The sequence below is a fragment of the Artemia franciscana genome, chromosome 10 (assembly GCF_032884065.1).
Source record: "Artemia franciscana chromosome 10, ASM3288406v1, whole genome shotgun sequence".
Lineage (NCBI taxonomy): Eukaryota > Metazoa > Arthropoda > Branchiopoda > Anostraca > Artemiidae > Artemia > Artemia franciscana.
In genome coordinates, this window is record NC_088872.1 from 40365127 (window position 1) to 40383163 (window position 18037).

At 35.8% G+C, this 18037-nt stretch overlaps 1 protein-coding gene across 1 annotated transcript in view; it reads left to right on the plus strand.

The window, feature by feature from the left end:
* The first annotated feature begins 2571 nt into the window (after positions 1–2571).
* Positions 2572–18037, plus strand: part of LOC136032192 (lysosomal alpha-mannosidase-like) — a 459508-nt gene continuing 444042 nt past the window's right edge. The window contains exon 1 of the mRNA XM_065712394.1: positions 2572–2795. The gene's annotated coding sequence lies outside the window, so the exon portion shown is untranslated. The remainder of the gene's footprint in view (positions 2796–18037) is intronic.

Here is an 18037-nt window from a genome sequence, read left to right on the forward strand (position 1 = left end):
CACAAACAAACATAATGAAAAATCAGTGGAAAGGCACATATTAATTAAAGGAGTGGCACAAAATATAATGTGTAACCAGTTAAAATTATGTGAGCTATAAGTATGCTGACATGACAAGAGTAAAACAGAAAGCAAACTACATGAAGGTGGTAGAATCACAAACAAACATAGAGCAATATTAGTGGGAAGGGACATCATCCAAGGTACTGCCCCAAAGCATAATATAGCACAAGTCAGAATTATGTGAAGACAGTGAAGAGTGAAAAAGGAAAAATGTAAGAACATAAAATAAATTCATACAAAAACAATTCAACATATTATAACAAAGTGAACTAAAATCCATCACTTTAATTCTCTACATTTGCAGCACACAAATCAATTTCATCCTGATCACTGAACTTAACTACTCTTCCAGACTGAGTTTTATACAGGATATCACCTTTACTGGACCAAACATTACGTAAACCAAACTTTGACTTGGCATATGAAAGAAGCTGTAAGCGTGGTTTTGTAAGCATCTCAGAAAATAGTGTCCCAGATCCTTTCAAATCCTTCTTTTGTCTGAGAAGCAGTTGGCGAATTCGTAAATTACAAAATTCTACAACTATGGGTCTGGGTTTGGCAGATGGTTTGCCAATTCTTTTGGCTGATACAACATCAGACTGGGTAATTGGTATGCCAGGAAATTTCACAGCACATAGTGACATGACCTGACTTTCAGTGTTTTCAATGGGGGCATCTTCTTTCACCCCAAAGACAATAATTTGGTTGCTCAAAGCCTGCTGTTCAAAACGATCATTTAATCTTGCCAGGTTAGACTGGATAGGCTTGAAAGAGCTCTCAAGGTCTTTCATTGATGACCCTAGAGTAGTCAAAGAAGATTCAATTGAAGATATGCGTTTATTATAGCTTTCAAGGGTCTTATCAACTAGACTACTAAGATCTAGACTGAGGCCAGCATACACATCCTGCTTGATTGTATCCAGCTTATCTGAAGAAATAGTGGCATCATGTTGAATGAATGCCTGTTCCTCTTTCATTTTGGTCACAGCCTCATCTACCTGGGTAGAGATCTTGGCCAACATGAGGTCATCAAGTAACCCTTTCACTGAAGATTTAAGGCTGTCAGGATGCAGTGAATCTGCTAACATTTTGTGTTTAATTTTTATATTATTCATGTGGCTAGTCAGGATGAGTATTTGCTCTGAGACAGATTCTGATCCAGAGAATTGGAGTGAGCTGTCTGACCTAAGTTCACGGGGTGGCTTGGTTTGACCTTTCATTACTTACTTAATGTGAACAACAAGACAGGTACAGAGTAAGCAATAGTATATGGCAGGCTGGGTATAAGGCAGGATATGGTTCACAATCTAGCAGCAAATTTCAAATAACTTCTTCAAATTTCTCTAATCCCTTCATCCTGCTTACCGACTGTAGTATGTTGTAAACAGGGTTTCCAAAGCGACACTTTTAGTGCTTTTTGACACTTTTTCACTCTGGGTGACACCGTGCCGCTATTGGGTCCAAAAAGGCAACTTTTTAATTCAAAAAGGAAAATTTGAAAATTATTCAAAAAGGAATTTATTTTCAGTTTTTTCTTAACTACAACTGCTTTCAATTTGTACTTTATGCTTGTCAGGTTCGTTTTTCATCTTAGGGATTTTTTTTTTCGTATCCGCACTACTTTCCTTTTCAAAAGCGCGAAAATTCAAACGCTCAAGAGAGTTTAGAAAAAGTTTTTTTGATAAAAACTGAAGCAAGCATATAACTGCTGGTAAGTAAAAGCTTAAGGTGTTTTATGACTTGTAGTCTACAGGAGTATGCAGAGGTGTGGCCTGGATAGTAGTTAGTAGCAAACTATCTGATCCTGATTTTATTTGCTGCTGCTTAATCATTTTTTGGACGAGGGTGAACCTCAGTTGATTTCTTGAATTAAGAAATTAGGCTTTCGGTAAACAGGCAGTTTAGGTTCACATACATTTGAGATGGTAGATCCTGTCCAATATGGGTACAGTCTAACCAACTAGAAAATTCTCTGGTAACTGTCAATAGCATGTAATACTGTCATAGACTGAACATCACATCCAGTGCACAAAGCACTAACTAACGAAATGTGTTTTTTGCCAAAAGTGATGAAAGGATGCAAGAACAGTAGTGAAAAATGTATCGCTTTAAATGCTGTAATCTGTACAACTAATCTTAGTTGTACTCCAACTTTTCTTTACGTTCCTGTAACACCGTAAACGCAGCACAAATGATTCAGAATCTTCTGCAGTTCCTGAAATAAGGCTGCGCTTTCGAATTTTTTGCCGAAAATGAAAACTCTCGTCCAAAAAGCAGCAAAGCCGGCTCTGGTGCCGGAAAATGCCATAATAAAAACAGGGCTTTACTGAGTTTTCGAAAGAAGAATGACTAGTACAACCGGAGGTTCGAGAAAACCTGAGATATTGTACTGAATTCTTTTTCTTCTTTGCGTATTAGGTGATTTGAGGTTTTACATGGGATTTTACTTATTTGAAGAACCGTTGTACTTTTAGTTGAAAAAGAAGAACATAAATCTGGCCCTGTAGTTGCGAGAAAACCATATAAAGCCTTTTTTAAACTTTTTAACCATTTAAACTTTTAAAGTATATTGGCTAATTTTCTAGGAAGACAATAAAAGTGTCCTTTTTGTGCTGAATTTGACACTTTAGTACCAAAAATTATGGCAACACTGGTTGTAAATGCATGCAGCGCTTTGATCAATCCAATCCTTTAATAATCTGCTTGAATTTGGTTATTTCTTATATTAATTGGTAAGATCACGATTTTTTTTTGTCTTCAAACATGTTTTGATGGTCCTACAAGAGACTGGTGTATCAGAATTTCTTGAGTCTCTAGTCAGTCCTGAGTAGGCTACTTCAAGCCTTTTTATTTGAATCCACTAAAGCAATTTTAAAATATCCCCCCTCCTTCTGACACTAGCATAATATGGCTCACAAGATTACTTAAAGAAGAATAAAGTTAGAATATTTTACACTTCTTAGCTAGAATGGACAAGTAAATTTTTTGATAAACGTAAGGCCTAGCCTAATGAGATATCCAAGAAATAGACACAGGTCTAACTTTAGAATCAGTATAGCATCCTTAATCCAAACATAACATTCATTGAAAATGAACCTTATCAGCATCCCCTCTAATGTGTAAATATGTATGCTGAGTTTTAGGCCTATAGGCTAGCCTATATGCTCCATTCTTGAAACTAATTTAGCAATTTTGTGAAAATAATGAAAAAAAGCTTTGCATATGTACAATTCAGAACATATATTAGCTTATTAGGATCCAGTCATATTTCATATTTCCAATGCAAATGAATGTTATATTTGGATTCAGGATGTTAGGCTATATTAGGTTGAAAAAAAAATACCAAATGAAGGTGAAAACAATCCTGGAAGAATTGTCTTATACTCTTTCTGAATTGCTTATAGTCTACTACTTGCTCCCAGCACAATTACCAACCCCCTCCCCCTAATAGGCAAATCTGTAGGTTAGCCCAAATTATAGCTTAGGCTATAGGCTATACCAATTTTATTTTTGGTAAAATTCTAGTTAATTGACTTCTTGCTATCTTGGAAAGGGTTTAGGTTAGGAAAATGAAACTTTCAGGGATGGGTCTACAGGCTGAAGTATATCCTGGGAAGGTATTTTAAAGTACCCACCTCCACTCCTTCTCCCTCTAGAGGGTTCTGAAATTTGCCTACGTGACAGGTCTCTACCTACTGAAATTTTGACAAAACAACATTTTACCTGAATTTACTGTTACTTGTTGCTTTCTCTCTGCCTTTAGTTCTGAAAATGCAATTCCTGTTATTTGAGTAGAATTTTGAGCCATATCAATGTTTTTTTTCAAAATTTAGGAAATGTGTTTGCATATCTTTAAAACCTTATAAAATGGAATTGAGCTAAGTTATGAAGCTGAAAACAATTTTGTTGTACTTCAATTAAGCAGAAGATCTATTTTGCAAGGTTTCACTTTTATGACATGCATATTTTTAAAGGTCATCAAGGGTCAGGGCTCTCTAGAGGGAGAAGGAGTGGAGGTAGTTGCTTCAAAATACCTTCCCAGGACATACTTTAGTCTGTAGATTCATCCCTGAAAGTTTCATTTTCCTAACCTAGACCCTTTCCAAGATAGCAAGAAGTCAATTAACTAGAATTTTACCTTATTTTCAATAGTTTGACTCTTTTCTTCATGTTGTTTGTTTAGTGTTTCTTGTTAAGTTAATAAGAAAGAAAGAGCTGTGTTGCTTAAATTACATTAAGTGGTAAATTTGGTGATATTTCCACTTATCTTTTTCTTTTATTTTTTTTTTTTTTGCTTTAAAAATGGTCAAAACACCTAATGGAAACATACTAACAAAATAAAAGTAGTGCAATTGGATTCCTTGTTTTATGCTCCTTAAGTATCATGGTTGCTTTTCTGAGAATGCCCCACCCTCTCCATCCCAGATGGTCTCAATGGGATATATACAAAATAAAAGAAAAAAACAATGGAATCTACTTTGTAAAATTCAATAAACACAAAGTAAATTGTAATATCAAAAAGACTTAAAAATTATCAGATGATTTACCAAGACCTTACAAAGGTTGATAGGGAGGTGATAATCAGTGGTGACAGTGTTGAAACAAGTTAGAATAAATCCATAACTGCTCTCATCAATGCAGAAAATATATACACTAAAGAATATTGGTCAGTTGCTGCACAAGGTAAAGAGAGCATGTATAAGAAAAAAGAGAGCATGGGGAAAGTATACAAAATGTAAATGTGATAGTCATTACAGGAGTTACAAACAGTGCCAAAATAAGTTGAGAAGCCTCGCCAAAAGTATAATTAAAGAGTAGCCTATGAAGATTCAATTGCTACTGAATCAAAAAGAAATCACAAGAAGTTGTGGTGTCATGTCTCTTTTACAAACCCTTCAAGGCTTGGCATCTCTCATCTCAACAAAGAGCATTGCACTAAAGTAAGTAACCATAAAAAAACTTCTAATATGCTGAATGATAGCTTTATTGCAAATTTCTTGACTAAATCATTGCCCAATCCATCACCTGCACCCCACTTTATAGCAGAACCTATTGTTAAGCTATTTGACATGACTTCAAAAGTCCTTCCTAGTGACCTGAAACTTACTTATATCAAGCCTATTTTTAAGGAGGGACAAAAAGACCTTGCAAGCAACTACTACCCTATCAGCTTTACTTTGGTACTGTGCAAGATTCTGGATATCAGAATAAATGATAATCATCTTGATACAACTAGCAGGGCTGCCATAAAGTCTCTAAAACTGAGTGAAGGTCCCTTAAATTGATAAAAGTCCCTCTTCTTGCTTTGGTTTAAAGCTCTGTATCCTGAAAGCTGCAAATACCTGTGAATATACAGTTTTCAGTACTTTTGTTTTGATTGAGATTCTTGGAACCTGTTTTGGTTTGTCTAAGAATGACAAAGCTTGGCTTATTTAGGCTACATCATTACTGTCTAGACTGAGCAGACAGACTAGTCACAAAAAGAAATGACCCCCTTTGACTCCAGGACCAATAGGCTAGGAGGTGGCAAGGTTTGGTTGGCTTTGTTAATTAATTAGAAAACTCTTTCCTGAGGGTCAGTTTGTTGCAGACAGAGGGGAAAGTTTAGGGTTTGAAGTTTTAGATTGAATTAGAATGGAGAAGTGAAAATACTGGGAGACATGGTTGGAAGAGAAAGATGCAACAGGACACCAAATGAAAGAGTGGTGTAAAGTGGCTCCATGAGATCTGTTGTTTTTCTACTGTTCTTTCTGCAATACATTGCTTGTCTGCCATAAGGGCTCCTACACTTTACTGCAGAGTTCCAGAATTGCTGAACATAAGAAGAATGTTACCATAGAGCTAATACTGAATCAGCATCTCTCAGCAGCATCTCTCAGCAGTATCTTCCATGGAGAGCAGCAAACCAACAAAATTGTCCATGCAAATAGGTGCTTATGTAGTGTGGGATGAAACAACAGCTGCAGAAATTACACAGGCTCTGAGGATGATTGATTCTGACTATTCTAGAAAATCTGCAGATGTATATGGAAAAATGTTTGAAGATACAGTGGTCAAAAACTTTTCCTTCAAGCAAACTAATTTTGCTTATTTTTTAACTGAAGCTCTTGGACCCTACTTCCAGAAGATGATCCTTGATTAAATCAACAGGAAAGCAATTGTTGAGAGTCTTAACTTTTCTGCTCACAGTTTATTATATGTTACCAGGAAGTTACCCATTGCAACACAAAAAAACATGTTAGTTGATGTGTTTAAGCTAGTGCAGTTATCTGGACTTCTAGTGGAACCAGGAAGGATTGACAACAAGTGGAACAACATGATCTAGGGAAGAAAATATCCAAACTCTTCTGGAGTTGTCAAAAATGCTTTTACCATTTCACATTGGTCTGCCAGCATTGAGCAAGGTTTTTCCCTTCCTTGGTGAGTTTTCAGCAAAGAAAGAGTTACAATGAATGAGTGAAGTTTGAATGCCAAACTGTTTGTGATTGGTAGGTTTGGAGGGCATGCACAAGATGTTACTGTTGCTAAGACTTGATACAACTGGTCAAATCCACTAGAAAGAGCTATGATTTGTACCTTCAGCAGGAAAAAGCCTCAAAAGAAAAAACTAAGAAAGAGCAGCTAGATTTAGAAGCAAGAGAATGATTGAGAAAGCAGCAGCTTGCTAAAACCTCTTTGAAAAGACAGACAATAGAGACTCAAAGAATAAAAAGAAGCATTTGATTTCAAGGAACAGGCCCAAAAAAAGTTACTGATAGAAGCTCATAAACAGCTCAAAAAAGGCACTGAAAAGAAGGACATGGTCAATATTCAGATACCCCAGGCTATGATAGATGGGACTTAAAGAACCAGCAGCAGTTAGAGTCAAAGAAACAGTTACTGATCACATCTCTGTTCCATTAGAAGGCAGTGCAAAAAAAGTTGTGTGTTCTAATTACCATACCCTTATCTCTTTCATCATATTTTTGTATGTATTTTTTTGTATTTGAAAGTAAAGTATTCTGAAAAAAAAGAGGAAAAAGCTCCTCCCATAACATGATGATTCTCAGGTGGTTGGTATCTTAATTATTACTTGGCCTCTGATCATGGAGAGATGTCTGCAAATGATCATTCCCATGTTTTTTTTCTTAGTCAAGCGTCATTTGCTGTTGTGTCACTGCCTTTTCTTTCAAAGGCTTTCTGAAAACTGAATTTTGGAGTCCATTTTGTACCCAGAATGGTCCCTAGAGAGGCCTTTTTCTTTACTAAAAAGAGGTCCCTTAGTCCCTATTTTTCACCACCTGAACCTGTGGCAGCTCTGAACTAGCTTCTCAGCAAGGGTCAGCATTTGTTTTTCAAGGGTCACTTTATTGAAACCAACCTCACTGAGTTGTGTGAGAGTGTTCCTGAATTCCTTGAGTTACTTTCCAGTTGAAGTCATTCTGCTAGACCAAGCAAAAGCTTTTGACAAGGTGCAACACAACCCCCCAATGCTGATATGTGGATGGAGTCCATTTTTATTTAAAACAAAACTGTAGTAAGCCTTGTCTTGTTACCAATACAATAGAAAAGCACAACAAAAAATAGTAGATCACATAAGGTTTTCACAAAATCTGAAATGGTGCCATCTTCTCTGAGTCAGCTTTAGTTCTCTGTAGTGTCCTACAGGCAGGTGTGTTACTAGCAAAAATGTTTGTTCTTTTTTTGTGGGGGGGGGAGTGATTGATTTTACCAACAGGCTGGTTATTTATAATGACTGTTTTCATAACTTATTAGCATAATATCCATTACTAATACAAAACTCTGGATTGCAATTCAGTCTAAAGAATGATATAATCTGAGGAAAAAGTAGCTTTTTAGTTGTTTTTTTTTTCAATTAGAAGCATATGAACAATCACATGGTGACCTAGTGAAGAATGGGGCAATGTAGGAGAAAAGTGATAACATGATTTATATACAAAAAGATCTTAGCAGTAAGAAATTGACAAATCTAAATTAAAATAAATAGATTAAACAAAAAATAAGAAAATACAACTATATACCTTCAGTTAAAAATTTGAATATCTTGACCAGTTGTTCCAGTTGACCAGTTTCAGTTGGCTAAAACTTCTTTCGGCTGTGGCCATAGTTGGTGACTCTGTTGTAACCGACTGGTAAACTGACCAGTGCAATGGGATTACTTATTTGACAGCATTAATTCCACCAGTTTCAGTTTGCTAAAACTTCTTTCTGCTGTGGGCATGGTTGGTGGCTCTGTTGCAACCCACTTGTAAACTCACCAGAGTAATGGGATTATTGATTTGATAGCATTAATTTCACAGAATAGTCCCTCAGAGATGATGTGATTTATAACTTTGTTGGTTTCAACCTCAGTCCTGACCAAAAAGTATTTGGAACCTGTATCTCTAACATTAGTTCCCCAGGATCTAAGCCTTTTCTGTGAAACATCTTCACTAGTTTGGAAAGGCTTTCATAGCTGTCATCATTCAAACCATTCACTAGGACTAAGGAGACCACAGAGCTCCTTAGCATAGAACAATTTCCAGTCATCCTGCAGGTTGGCTCCAGAATTAGTAATTGCCTCTGAATAATAAGCAGGTGGTTGTCTAGGATGGTGTTTTCCACTTCTGCTTTTGGCATCATCTGCAAATTCACAACACAAGTTGGTAAAACTGCTACATTTACCAAACTAAATTAGGATTTCATTTGTCATATCTGTATTTCCATGTTTTTTAACCAAATGGAAAACAGTGGCGCCAACCATATAATCACTGCACAAGTTGATAAAACTACCCCATTTATGGGCCAAGATAGATATCTTGGTATTTATCATATCAGTAACTTCATGCTCTTTATTTAACCAAAGGGAAAATTGTGGCACCATCTGTAAAATCACGGCAGGAGTCAGTTATACTGTTGCATTTACCAACCAAGTTCAAGATTTCTGTTGATGACATTTCAGTATTTTTCTGGTTTAATGACTTGTGGCAAAGAGTCAAACTTTAGTGTAAAGAGTGAGGGATTGCAGAGGGGACAACCCATTTCATATACGGAGTAATTTCTGCTCGTTTTAAGTTTTAATGTTGCTCCATACCTTCAGTTAAAAAAATAATAGTTTTTTTTTATTTAATTTCTGAACGTTTTTAAATTAATGCATGTTTTATTTTGGCTCTCCGCACATAAATTATTAAAATGAAATTTGTATATTAATTCTTTCTTTTTGGCTAAATGGCTTTCTCTTAGTTTTGATCAGACGATTTTGAGGAATAAGGGGTGGGGATGGAGGCCTAGTTGCCCTCCAATTCTTCGGTTACTTAAAAAGGCAACTAGAAGTTTTAATTTTAATGAATGTTTTTATTAGTAAAAAATATACATAACTTAAGAATTAACTTACATAATAAACTTTTATATTCTTATATTTTTGATTATATATATGAGGAGATTTGTCTCCTCGTTAATACCTTGCTCTTCACACTAAATCTTAAGTTTTGTCCTAATTCTTTAAGAATGACCCCTGAATCAGAAAGGCTGTAGAATAAATAGTTGAAATTACTAAAAATCCTTCAGCATAAAGAGCGAAGTATTTATCTCCTCCTAAATACCTCGCTCTTTATGCTAAAGTATTTTTAGAACCCCTCATATGCGTAATAATCTCTGTTCGTTTTAAATCTTAATGCTACTCCTTACTTTCAATTGAAAAAACTTTTTCATGTTTATATTTTCATTGTTTTTTTTTTTTAATAGTAATGCTAGAAAATCCTGCGCCCTTTTCATTGAATTTCTCTTCCCCCATGAAATATTCCTCCAAGGAAAGATCCTCCCACATAGTCCCCTCCCCTTAACCCCACACCCAAACCAAAAAAAATCCCCCTGAAAACGTCAGTACACTTCCCAATAACCATTACTGTATGTAAACATTGGTCAAAGTTTGTAACTTGCAGCCCCTCCCCCAGGGACTGTGGGGGAGTAAGTCATCCCCAAAGACATAGTTATTAAGGTTTTCGACTATGCAGAACAAAATGGCTCTCTCAAAATTTTGATCCATTTACTTTGGGAAGAAAATGAGCGTGGGAGGGTGTCTAGGTGCCCTCCAATTTTTTTGGTCACTTAAAAAGGGCACTAGAACCTTTCATTTCCATTAGAATGAGCCCACTTGCAACACTCTAGGACCACTTGGTCGATACGATGACCCCTGGGAAAAAAAAATAACAAACAAACAAATAAACATGCACTTTGATCTGTCTTCTGGCAAAAAATACGAGATTCCATATTTTTGTAGATTAGACCTTGAAATTTTTTCTGTAGGGTTCTCTGATATGCTGAATGTGATGGTGTGATTTTTGTTAAGATCCTATGACTTAGGGAGTGTTTCCCTCTATTTTCCAAAATAAAGCAAATTTTCTCAGGCTCGTAACTTTTGATGACAAAGACTAAACTTGAAGAAACTTAAATATTTATAATCAGCATAAAAATCCGATTCTTTTAATATTCTTTTAATAAATCTTTTAGCATCGAAGTTTCGTTTTTTAGAGTTTTGTTTACTATTGAGCTGGGTTGCTCTTTACTACAGTTCGTTACCACGACCTGTTTGGTGATTGTGAGCCACTAGGGCAGGCCAGGTGTAATAAAGAACCTGCAACAGTTTGGAACACCCCAACCAGCTTTCAAGATGGTCCAAAGACTGGGACTTGCAGTTCAGCCCATCCAAATACAAAGCTCTTCATCTTTGCCAAAATAATCCCAACCAATTATATACTGATTTTACTTGACTTTTCTAAGCTTTTGAAAAAGTTTGTCATGAGTGACTTGCAATCAAATTACGTGCTGTCAAGCTTGAAGAGAAGTCCCTGCTCTGGATCCTTGATTTTCTTTATATGCAATCTCAGTGTGTTCAGTTATTTGATGACTGCTAGCCATATTCTTTCTTTGTTGAAGCATGTTTTGAATGGAGTTGCTCAGGGAAGTACACTTCTTAATACCTTCACCAATGATGCTTCTTCCTCTATCAGCAGTAAACTAACGCTCTATGCTGACGATATGAAGCTCATTGGACCAGCCTTGTCCTTTGAAGAGCATGCCCTTCCACAAAATAATCTTGGACTGCTTGATCAGTGGGCTGAGGTTTGACTTCTTGAATTGAATCTTGTCAAGTGCCATATCATTTACTTTGGCAAAATGAACCCTTGTTGCTCTTATTTTCTCTCAGGTCACCCTCTTTCCTTTGTAAATACTGAGCAAGATCTTGGAATCACTATTGATAATGAATTAAAATTCAGTACTCATGTTAAGAAGTCTGTTACTGGCACTAGTTCAATGATGGGCCTGATTAAGCATACTCTTTCCATTTGTTCTACTAAAGTCATCAGTCTTCTGTATAAGGGACTTGTGCACCCTAGGCTTGAAGTTGGAATGTCTAAAGCCTCCCTTTATTTTAAAAAAAGACATAAAAGTGTTGGAAGATGTGCAGAGACATGCCTCCGGAGTGATATCTGGCATGTGGGAACTTTCCTATCCAGCAAGACTGGCAAAGCTAAAACCCCCAACTCTTTTATACAGGAAAGAAACAGAGATGATGTCATAGGCTGATATACTCCAAGCATTATTTCCCACTGTTGGTCCTAATTTAAGAACTAGAGATAGTCAATTAAAACTTGTTAAGCAACCTACACTATCCAGAGTCCATGCTCAATTCTTTTCCTCAAGAATCATCATCAGTTGGAATAAACTCTATGAAGGAACTGTAACTGCTCAATATGTGGATATGTTCAAATGAAGACTGGATGCTGATTGGTCCTCCAGGGAGTGTAAACTTACCTGGGAAGCTATGGATCAGCATAGTACACCTGGTCACTAAAGAATCCTGAATACAGCTCAAATCGTCAACTTTGAAGCTCTACAGGGAGAAATCTTTAGATTGCTCCAAACTATAATTTAAGGTATACTATTGGGAATGACCAACTCATTGCAATAACTGCAGAAAAAGACTTAGGCATTATTATAGACAGTGAGCTTAATTTTCCTGGCCATACATGAGTTCAAGCTGCAAAAGCAAACCTTGGGCTCATCAAGAGAACTTTTACCACCAGGAAGCTGTGGTGAAGAAACTCTATAAGGCACTAGTCCACCAACCTTTAGAGTTTGGTATGATATTTGCCTGTCTCTGGTATAAAGTGGATGCTATGGCATTGGCGAATGTTCAGCTCATAGCCACCAAACTTGTATGTACCTACTAGAAAAGCCATATGAAGAGCATCTTAGATCCCTAAAACTCAGAACACTGATATACAGAAGAAAAAGGGGAAATATCATCATGACTTGAAAGTTGCTTGAACATGCAAGTCTTACTTCAGTTTTCTCTTCGCCCTCTCCAGTGCCACTGCCAGTAACTGCAGGTCCTCAGAAGTCAACAACATAACCTTCAGAAATTCTATGCTGTTTGCTCTATGCCACTGCAGGATAATCTCTCAGACACCACAAAGTTCAAAATAATATTCAACATCCAACAGAGCTTAAACTCTTTCTAATCAGATAAGATAAATGCTTTTGGCTGGTATATAAAGCCACAACAAAGATATACAGAGCATCAAGAGACACAAAACAATGGATAAGTTTAATATTTAGGACTATATTGTTGATCATCTGGGGGGAGAGGGGGGCAAGTGGGAGGTATAGGTCGCATTGTCAGAAAAGTGATCAAGGTATTTGGAAGAGCATAAAATAAAGAATCTAATGATTCTAGTTAAGGGCTTCTTGCTGTCTTGAAAAGTAGTTGAGGTTTGTGAATTAAACTCTCAGAAATGAATCCAGGGCTTAAAATATGTCCTTGGAAGGTGTGTATAATTTTTTTATTTATAGGGCTTAAAATATGGCGTAAATGACAGATCTATAGGCTACCTATCTAATTTCTGAAAAAAAATGTTCTACCTTTATGTAAAGCCAAAGATTATCCTTGTTGGACAAAGTAGGTTGTCCCCTAATGGGTTGTCAGGATGTTATGAAGAAAGATTCAAGGGAAATTGGAACTTCTAATGAGGGTATAAAGAGGGAGGCTTTGAATAGATTGGGATGGAGGAGGAGCATGTGCAGCTGTATTTGCCCTGGGCAACTTGATGCTGAAGTGAGTTGTTAGCAGTAGTACCTTTATGCTGGGTTTTTGGTCTCTTTTTCATTGGCTCTGGTTAAAAAAACAAAACTATTGTCTGTCATTGTTTTAAGCCACATAAAGGCTTAAAATACATCTAACATTTTGAACCTTACATCTAATCATAGAATAAGGTTCAAAACACCATTTGAGCTGTAGATCTATTTTTCAAGGTTTCACTTTTATATCATAACATGAAAATTGTAAAGAATCATCAAATGTCCACGTCCCTTGAAAGGGTATTGGTAGGGGCTTCAAAATAGCTTCCCAAGGATTGTTGAGGCCCTCAATCCAAAACTGAGAGTGTTATCCACATAGCTTAACTATTTTCAAGGTGGACCAAATATTTTCTTCTTGAATTATACCTTCATTTACTAGCCAGAAGAAGAATATAGTCTTCAACATAGCATATACTTTAAGACTTTTTCCAAATATACAAGGCTTAGGCATCTGCTATTCTTGCTTGAAATGGACCCTAAAAGTGACCATTACTAGTTGATTTCTATTGCTTAACTACATAGATAGTGAACACACCAATGGATGAATCTTTTTGTCTTCTTTCCATATATGCTAATTGTATCCATTGCAAATTTTGTTTCGAGCCCTTGATTTTTGATTTTTATTTGGAAAAGGTTGCCAGAAATTCTGAAAACTTCCTAACAATCATAAGTACTTACTTCTCTCATTCCTAAAAGTGTATTGCTAAGTTGATATTTCGCAGTCATCTATTCCACATGCATTTATGTATTACAATCAAACCTAATATATTTGATGATCCATATATTTGATGATCCACATCTCTTGTAATCTCATATTTTTTTTTTTCATAGATGGGTTTTTGCAGTGTGAATAAGTCAAAATTAAAATTTGCATTTATTCCACAAAATTAACAGAAAATGAATCAAGTGGTTTTCAAGTAGCCAAATTGAATATATATATGAAATGAAAATAAACGAAATGAATAAAATTAGCTCAGTGCTCTTTCTCAACAAGGTATCACTGCTATTACAAGTGGAAGATCTGCTAATTTGACAGAGACAGCAATTCATATTTTTGTTAATTTCTCAGCTAATACAATGAAGATATACCACACAATGTACCTTTAAAAGCTTTTTCCAAATATACCAATTGTCACTATTGACAGTTTGATTTTATGCCGTAAAGGCCCTAAGGAATAGTTATTATTCCATTTTGTTTTTTCAACTTTGTTTTTCTTTATTGTGTTCAATTTTGCCATTGCAAACTTGTGTTGTAGGACAGAAATCAGATAAAAAAAAATCATTTGCCGTTTGATTCTCAAGTGATTTCCAATTTGATTCCTAGTATCATCATTCACAGAGCAACACAGATCCATTGGACCTTATCGCTCTGAAGTGCGAATTAAGGTAATTAAGTACATGATTATGTTGATTTGTAGGATAGCAAAGGCACAGCAAAGACAGTGGAAGAACACAGATTCGATTGGGAAAGTAACAATCCTAGATTTAGAGTGATTCTAGGGTTATAATAAGAAAAATGCTCAGATGACTAGTACATGTTCTGTGGATCAAGGATGACATATTACCAAAGATAGTTCTTGTTGGTTAACCATCTAGAGCCAAACAAAAAGCATCTGTCTCTGAATGGGATGGGAGGATCCCATAAGGCAAGATATAAGGGACATGATAACTTCTTGGGAGGATGTAAAGAGGGAGGCTTTAAATAGGTTGGGATGGAGGAGGAACGTGGATAGCTGTACTGGCCTCAGGGAGCTTGGTGCTCCTGTGAGTTGTTATTGGTAGTAGTAAAAATAGTATTTTGAAAAAAAATTGTTAGGTTTCTGTTGATTGTACTGTCCTATTCAACATTATTCTGAATGTGAGTTATGCTGTGTACCCCCCCCCCCCCCTGCAAGTGGTTCCACTATCCCTGAATATTGTGGAAATTCACCAAACTCCCTGAATACCTCAGCAGGTAATTGTTCTCCCCAAAAAGCAAAATTTAAAAAAATAATATGTTTTTGGAAACCCTATTGAAACTTGTTAGGTTTGTTATTAGAATTGCATCTGTTGGGCTGGTTTTACAAATTTGGCAGTGAACATTTGATACCATTGACTAATCCACGTTTATCTGGGTTAAGAAACTGGTGCTTGGACAAAGTCCCAAAATGATAAGGTTTGATAGGATCAGTAGATTCTATTAACCAAAATATAGAGAAGATTCAAATACTGCTTGTCTTGATTCAGTACTGTTTGGCTTGCAGAAGGAAACTTATTCTTCTGAAAATCAACAACTGGAGTTTAGATCAGACTTTTTCCAGCTTCAAAGGATCTTTTGGGTGGAACCTTAGGTTTCATCTTCTTTCTATTAAGCACAATTAACCGAAGTTCAGTGGTTATTAGGGAACCAGGGCCCCAATCAGGGGAGGGAGCAATGGCTGCCCCCAGAATTTCAAAATGCTTTTTTTGGTATTTTCTTTGGAAAACATTGAAAGCAACAAAATGCATTTTTAATATATTCGTTAAGGAAGAAAATCCTTGCCAGTACCCTATATTTTGTGAATTGGTGCCCCTTGTATTGACCTATTAAACTGTATTAAACCCCTTGTATTAAACTGTATTGACAATATTAATACCACTTTTATTATCACTATTATTTATTTTTCATTCATACTATGCAGTAACATAATGTTATTATGTTACTGCATACACAAAAAGAAGAAAAAACAAACAAAAAGAAACAACACTGACAAAAAGAAAAGAAAAACACACAAAAAGAGAAAAAAGCTCATGCACTGACCTTCTTTTGTTTTTTTTGCTAGCTGATTTATTTTCAATAAGTCACTCGTGTCTATCCTGTTACAAACACAAAGAAGAGTTGATAAAATACACTGGAATTATATTTGAAATTTCCATAGAAACAATACAATGCTTTAATTATGTTCTCTATATGTGTGTGGTAAATGTTTGTTAATGTTCATAAGTAGATGTTTGGTAAAAATTGATGATTTTAATACTGTGGAACAAACCAATTTTCTATATTTTTCAAGCTCAAAGAAGTATTGGATATTTCTAAGGACAACAAAGTCCCCATTAAACAAAACTGGACTGGTTCCAGGGATGGAGTTTGACATTCCATGGCAAAACTGTCTCACCACAATTTTCCATGGGGGGGTAGTTTTCACTTGTAGCTACTTTTATTCTTGTATATGCCTTGTATGCTTGCAAAAACCTAATGACAACTCCTAAGGACTTCCATTGGCTGTGAAAGAATCAGCAGACATCCTCTCGTTTTGACACCAAAATCCTAAAATATTCACTGAACATAAAAAAAAAAAAAAAAAATGATGGTGGAAGATGGTGGCTCATTTTTTATATGGACATAAAAGAAAATATTTTGGTTTGCCTTGGTTTTTAAAATTTCTCAAGAGAAATCACCTCATTATTTGTTCTTAAGTAGTTCCCCTTACAATATCTTTTGATTATTTTTAAGTATCTCAAAAACCTTGTCAGACACAACGTGAAATAATACTTCTGAATTTTTGCTTCTCCCTCTAATGGAAAAGTGCCTTTTTGGCCTTATCTCTAAGAATATCTCATAGCAAGGAAAAATCATGAAGCTTGCGCTCATTGCTTATATGAGAATACAGGCAGGGAAATATGTTGAAACGCATCTTTCCCTAGTTAGATACGATCTAGCGCAATCTCCCTGGTTATAGGGCATTGGAACTAGGGTATCTCCTCCTCCTTGTATACAAGGAGAGGACCTGATTTAATTGGTAATTTAAGAGTCATAATTAATTCCAGTTACCCTCTAGGTACAGCTTTATACACTCAAAGTTTTAGGAAGGGATCGGAATTTTCTTATCTTTAACATATTAATACCCTAATATAGTGTAATAATCCATTATCAATAATTGAGCTATTGTGGGCTTTTCTACAGTCACCTATTCCTTGCTTGTGTACTTTGATTTTAAGTTCAGTTATTTTTAGGGTTAGCGTTTCTGATTAATACTGATAGGTGTTTATTCCCAAAAAGAGCGTCCAAAAGGGGAGTCTTAGCCGTCCTATCTCCCCCCGGAAGAAAAAAGCACATGAAAGTACAAAATTTTGCAAAATGTGTCAAAATATAACATTATTCTGAAAAACAGCTTCCTTTTCAAACCTTAAATTCCTCCCCTCCCCCATCTGTAGTTACCCTTGGTTCCATTTTTGCCATTTACCTTTACTAAGGTTGAATATAAGGTTATTATTATTCTTCTTTCTTATGAAGCAATAATGTTTTGGGAAAACTGTTGGCCTGGCCATCAAGCAGCTGGTAATTTTCTAATTGCTATGACTAGCTACATATCATAAAAATATCCAAGTCCTTGCCGAGTAAGCAAAAAAAACAGCGTTGCTGTAAATAAGAGACAAATTGTTTATTTGGCAGGCTGAAAATCCAGTATAGTCAATCATAAAAATTGTATCCTCCCCTGTATAGTCGTTAATTTTAGATTGGAATATGTTGTCTAAAGACTGGAATGATATCTCAAAATACATTGGTTAATATAATGTTTTAGAGGTAATTACTTGGCTAAAAAGAAAAAGAGAGAGAAGAAGAAAAGAATGGTCAATAGAAAAGCACTTGAATGAGGTTTTAACCTTGATCATCTATCCAATTACCCAAGACAAAACAGTATAAACAAGTCGTCAACCAAGTCGAAATCCATGCAACGTCGTCATTAATAAATGTAAGCTGTTGTAAATTTACAAGCAAAAGAACCTTAAATCTAACGAAAGGTTTCCAAGTAATTACCTTCCATTAGGGCTCGTCAGAGGAATATCACCTGCCTCCATGGGTTTCGACGCTTTACTTTCCTTCCGTGCTTCCACT